We start from the raw sequence: 6,000 nt of genomic DNA on the forward strand, positions 1-6,000 counted from the left end.
CAATATTCAAAGTGTGCACACTTGTTTCAATGACCTGCATGAACTGTGTATGGACTCCAGTGATGTCTGGTCAGTTGATGGGCACTAGTGAAGCATGGCCTGCAGGTTGCCCCTATTATTGTATAATCTTCTGTCTCCCTTACTACATGGGTTAAATAATCATCCATTTTGGAAAAGGACCTCTGTAATAGAATTTAACAGTGTTTTCTGAGCATTTGCTAGTATTGCCTTTCTTTTCTTCTAAACTAACTTACTTTCATCTTCTTACCTTTCTTGTCACTGAGTATAAACAAACCTCAAGGACAGCTACTGACATGCAAATCTATTTATCAGCAAAGGGAAAATATTTTTTATCTTAATTCAACTCAGTTCAACATGCATTTATTAGGCATCCACTTCATGGCAGGTACTGAGCCAGGAATCCAGGAAACACAAAAGAATTTGTTTCTGTCTTTAAGAGGTTTATCAGGGGATTTTGGTATGTGAAAATGAAACCCTAAAATGTAACAAGTGCTGAAATATATCTTTAATGCAATGTATAGTGATCTTTAAGACTCATTTTAGCATAGTGATTAAAAACATGGACTCTGAAAGGACTCACTCAGAGCTACATTGTCTCAGTTTGAATCCCAGCTCTCATTCTTACTAGATGTGTGACTTTGAGCAAGTAACTTAACCTTTCTGTGCCTCAGGTCTGTAATCTGCAAAATAAGGATAAAATTAGTGCCTACCTCATGGTGTCATTGTAAGTTCCTATTTACACTAAATATAGTTAATATTTAAAAAGGGCTTACAATAGTGTTTAGCACATACTAGAAGCTATATAAAAGCTTGTTGAATAAAATAATGGAGAGTGAACCAATTGCTTAGGAGGTGAGAGAAAAGCTGATCCCAGTGAGATATCAGGAAAAGTACATCAGAGAACTGGTATTACTTAATACCAGTCTTTAAGAATGAATCTAAGTCTTTAAGAATGAATCAAGTTTTCCAAAAAGGAAAAGAAGAAGAAAGCATAAATAATGACACCTGGGTATGTCAGGTCCTTAAAGAGATTTAGTAAAGGGCTCAACTGTTCCTACAAATCGAAGAAAACCTTCATTAAAAAGAGCCATTGAAGCTGCATCTATGCAGGAAGAGGAAAACAGGTTGTGAAGGAGCAAGTTAAGGACTTTAGATATCAATGACCAGACAATGGACAGCTTTTAAACTCATAACTGGTGTTATGAGATTGGTATTTTAGAAAGATAATTTTGATTATAGAAAATGAGTTGAAGCAACAAAGGCTAAAGGTAGGATGGTTAGTTAAGAGACCACAGTCTGGGAGGAGACATCCCAAAAAAGTAGGAGGTCATTAATAGAGGAGATAAACATTCTCTTAGAAGACAGAACCTTTCTCATGAAATACCCAGTCACCTCCTGGAGAAAAATTAGCATACCCTGTAACATGCTTAAGTAATTTTCTGATAAATGCTAATGGTTTCTGGGAAACTTGTTACCCACTCATCTAGTTAATGGTCAGTCAAGAGTGAGGACACTGACCAGGTATTTTTCTTCTATCTAGTCTAACTAGCGTTATCTGGTCATTCTTTTTGCCTTTAGTAAAATGTCCCAACTAAGAGGGGATTCTGAATTAATCTTCTTAGGTTTCCCCTTCCTTGGAAGAAGCTTTAAATAAAATTTGGCACACGCCTATCACCAAATTAGCAGGAAAAAAAAAATTAAAGTAACCAATGCCATTGGTTGGGAAATTTTGAGCTGAAAGAACTTGCAGGATATCCAGGTAGAGAGTAGGAGGATGGGGGGAGTGCCCTACATGGAAGGCACGACCCCAGGTATTTACTGATCTCCAATCCTAGCACAACCTGCAGTCAATATCCTTCTCATTCTATGGGCAAATGCTGAAATATAGTGAAGCTGTGAAACTTGCCCAAGGCTACTTCCTACTCCCCGGATGTCAAGGTCTTATACAAATTCCACTCGGCCAAACTCACTTTGGTGTCTATTGGTTAGGAATGATTATATATTATCTTAAATGTAAATGTTAACAATTTATGATGAAAATTATTCATGTCTCTATTACATGTAATATTAAAAGATTTGCTCCATTCCCAAGTCAAATTTTAAAATGAGAGCATATGGCAGCTGTAGATGGGAATGATGAAGAGCACAGCTTTAGACTCAGGCAGGCACAGGTTTAAATCCTTGACTTTGGAAAACTTATTGGGCCTTAGGATCCTCATCTAGGAGATGGAGAGGTCTCTCTCACAAGGTTATGGTATTTGAACCAGAGTATTTGTCAAACACTTTGCATAGTACATGACAAATAATAAATCAATAGCTCTTATCACTATTGAAATTACTCAGGATGACTTAGCTCAGAAGTATTGCAGTAGGGACACATGCACAGGATTACAGGGAAAAATCAAAGGCAAATGACTTGATTGCAAAAAGTTAATTTAACTTCTGAACAGAAGCCTGATTAACATCAGGTCAGGTTACATTTTCTCTCATTCCAACCCAAAAACGGTGCAGAGGTCTAGAGTCACCCCATGAAATCACCATGTACCTTATACTGTGATGCTACTGAGGATCTGCAGATAAAAGACACACTCTGCCTTCAAGGCATTAACGGTCTAGTGATGCAGAAAGGGGAGTAAACAAATAAGGGCGAGGTTTTGTGGTGAGGCCATTATTTCATTAACATCAGCTCACCTCTATTCCAGAGTAATCCACACTAGTCAGGTTATAGGTAGGTTGATCTAGAAGTTCAGTTTGAAGCATGATTAAATTTTGAGTGTGAAACCCCAGATGAAATAGATCTGAATCTTTGATTGTCCTTTGAGTTGACCCAACCTTCTGATCTTCCACGGATATGGCTTAATCCAGGGTTAGATCAATTTATTATGGACAGGGAACAGCTGCTCAGGACAGTAATATTAAGTTCAGTTGCCTTTGGGTCAGGGTCCAAGAAGAGAATCACCCGACACCAGCTATTTGATATGGGAGACCAAATATTAAAAGGCCAAGAGGAAGTCTATTTTGAGCCATGTCAATAAACATCTACTGAGCATTTACTCTGTTCTCAGCTCTGTGCTAGCAACAGGTTGGATCAAAAAGGTCAGCAATTCCTTAATCCCTGCCCTCAAATGATTTGTCATCTAGAAGAGAATATACATAAAAAGGAAATAATAGCCCCATCACAATAAATTTGCTACCTGCTATGGCCTAGACATCTAACCTTTATTATTCCCCAAAACCCTAATACACATCTTTTGAGGTAGGGATTACTATCTCCATTTTACAGATGAGAAAAACGTCTAGAGAGACTAACACTTGAGTTTCAATTCATACTAGTAAGTTTTTAAAAGGGAGGGGGTGGGTAACTCCCTGTTAACTCCTAATATTACACACGCTGTCTGCTATCTTTGTGCTTCTCTCTTGACACCCGTGGAACTCAGGTTGTCAGCAAAATATGGACGCTGAACGAGACTTAGTGGCTGGAACTTAGAATCATCTGAAGTCTTAGTGAAGAAACAGATGCTATGACCCTACCCTGGAAATTGTTTCATCAGATGCAATTAAGTCAAATTCCCTGGAATTGGCATTTTACAACTGGTTGTGGGTGATGCCCACACAGCTATTCTCCACAATAGGTACTTAGGCATCAGTGAGTGAGTACCACGTGCAGCATAGAACTGTCCAGGGACCACAAGCATGGTCTTCACTTGGGACTTGGTCAGGAACGCAGAAGTACAATGTACTAGGTCAGAATATGCATTTTAATGATGAGTCCTCTACAATTAAGTTGAATAAAGTTTGTATCGCACTCAAAGCAAAAGAGATCCTTAAAAAGAAATAAACTGACCTCATTGATAAAATTCTAATGGAGGAAGCAGAGCTCAGGTTAGGTAGCATTTGAATTGCCAGAGGGGAAGGGAAAGGCATTTGGAATTCAGGAAAACAGCACTAGAAACGCAGAATGGACCTAAACCCAGAGATTCACAGGCTGGTGGTAAATTTGAAAGGAAGTTTTTATATCCAAGCTCTCCTACAGGACCCAGCTTAAATGCCTTTGGCAAGTCTCCTTTTCTTCAGATCCTTATCCATAGAATGAAAGTATAAAATGAAATTCCTGATTCCACGCTGTAGGCATGGTCACATACTCTGATAGGTGACTCACTTTCAGGGAAAAATGGTTCTTTGGAGACCGCTTCCTTGCTGTGCCCAGGCAGTCTGACTTGCTATGAAACCAGAGAGATCAATGCAGCAACACTACTGAAAACCGAATTTCCCCTCTAGTTTTGAAACAGCCTCTGCCAACACTGCTGACCGGCTATGAAGTGGTGGCTGGCGGCGGCTCCGCGGAAGGGGCGGGAGAGAAACCCCCACAAAACTTCTCAGAAGGCACTAACCTCGCTTCCACTGTGGCCTGGACGCAGCAAAGCAGAAACAGGAAGCTGCTAAAACACGCTGGGAGCCAGTGGGACAGAAGTGCATCCTGATAAAGACCTGGAACACCTGAGCTCAATAACGCCCAGGTGCCGCTCCCGGGAAAGGGGAGCACTGCGGGAGTCCCGTGGTCCTAAGGCCAGAGGGCAGAGACGCCCACAAAAGGCCACCCTCTGAAAGGGCAGTAAGTTCACAAGGAGGCCCCACTCTTGAACAGGATGCCCAGGGGTGGGGGCAAGGGGTATAGGACACACGTAGGCTCTGCACAAAGGAGGGGCCACGCCTCTGTGGTGGAAACAAAGGGCGCCGAGCAGCAGGTGGCTCCCCCGCGCGGTAGCAGTAGCAGAGGTTCTTGGTGCAGGGCTGGAACTAACTGGGTGCCCTCTTGTGCAGGAACTGCAAGGGTCACTTCTCCCTGCACACCTGAAACGTTGACTCCCTTTCTCTGTCATTTAGTTTGTGATCCACGTTCCTTTTGCATGACAAATAAATGGTTTTGTATGCTTTTTAAAACCTCAGGCATGAGTTGGTTCCGGTGAAGTCAGCAAATACCATCACCTGAACTTAACATAAGGAGTTCTGTTTGCCACGCCCAAAGTTTTCAATGCTTAAAACTTATGGGACCTTTGGTAAGTCTGGGTGGTTCAGTCAGTGAAGCATCCAACTCTTGGTTTCGGCTCAGGTCATGATCTCAAAGTCGTGGGATCTAATCCCACATAGGGCTCTGTGCAGTGCAGTGCTGGGTGTGGAGCCGGTTTGAGATTGAGATTCTCTCTCTCTCTCTCTCTCTCTCTCTCTCTCTCTCTCTCTCTCTCCCCTTCTGCCACCCTCCCCTGCTTGTGCATGCTTTCTCTCCCTCTCTCTAAAATTTAAAGAAAAAATTAAAAGAAAAATGTTACTTCTTGAAAAAAAAACATGGGATCTTTTAGAGAAAGAGATGTTGAGATTAAAATCTAGAAGCACTAATGCAATACTCTTCTAGAGTTGGACATAGACATTCTGAACAAAGCAAACTGCCACTAAGAAATTTATTTTAACCACTGTGAACTAAAGAGCTAGCTATTGAACAGTAGTGATATAAAAATTGAACTGAGAGAAACAGAGGGAACAAGAACTAAGGAAGTTTTTATTTCCTAAGTAGTTGTGCCTAAAATAATCAGCTCTCAGACTCCCATAAATCAGTTCTTCTCTTCCCTTTCTAAATCCCCAAGAGTCAGCGGTATCCCATTGGCTCCTCTGTTTGCTCTTAAATGTCACTAGACCCTCTGCTTAGAATTACAACCTAATTACACCATAGACATGTGGGGATACTTTTATGTTAAGAATTTGTACAAATTTAACAAAGGGAACCCGATGAATTGAAGCAGGGAGAACCACATGAGAAACATAATGTAGACTCAGAGATAAAAAAAAAAAAAAAAACATTAGGCAGTATTCCCGACATTTTCTCCTTTAGCATGAAGTGTTTATCAGGGTTGCACACTGCAGTAATGGTGACTAATGTTGCATGGTATAATGGAAAATGATTGAGTGATATATTAGAACTGCAGC

At 40.9% G+C, this 6,000-nt stretch overlaps 1 long non-coding RNA gene across 2 annotated transcripts in view; it reads right to left on the bottom strand.

Moving 5' to 3' along the window:
- LOC123384554 overlaps window positions 1-5,094 on the bottom strand; it is a 209,775-nt gene extending 204,681 nt beyond the window's left edge. The window contains exon 1 of one of the 2 annotated variants that reach the window (XR_006595824.1): window positions 4,413-5,094. This is a non-coding gene — a long non-coding RNA (uncharacterized LOC123384554). The remainder of the gene's footprint in view (window positions 1-4,412) is intronic. The other variant, XR_006595823.1, reaches the window with a different exon arrangement.
- Between the last annotated feature and the right edge of the window lie 906 nt (window positions 5,095-6,000).

Source organism: Felis catus, chromosome A3 (assembly GCF_018350175.1).
Source record: "Felis catus isolate Fca126 chromosome A3, F.catus_Fca126_mat1.0, whole genome shotgun sequence".
Lineage (NCBI taxonomy): Eukaryota > Metazoa > Chordata > Mammalia > Carnivora > Felidae > Felis > Felis catus.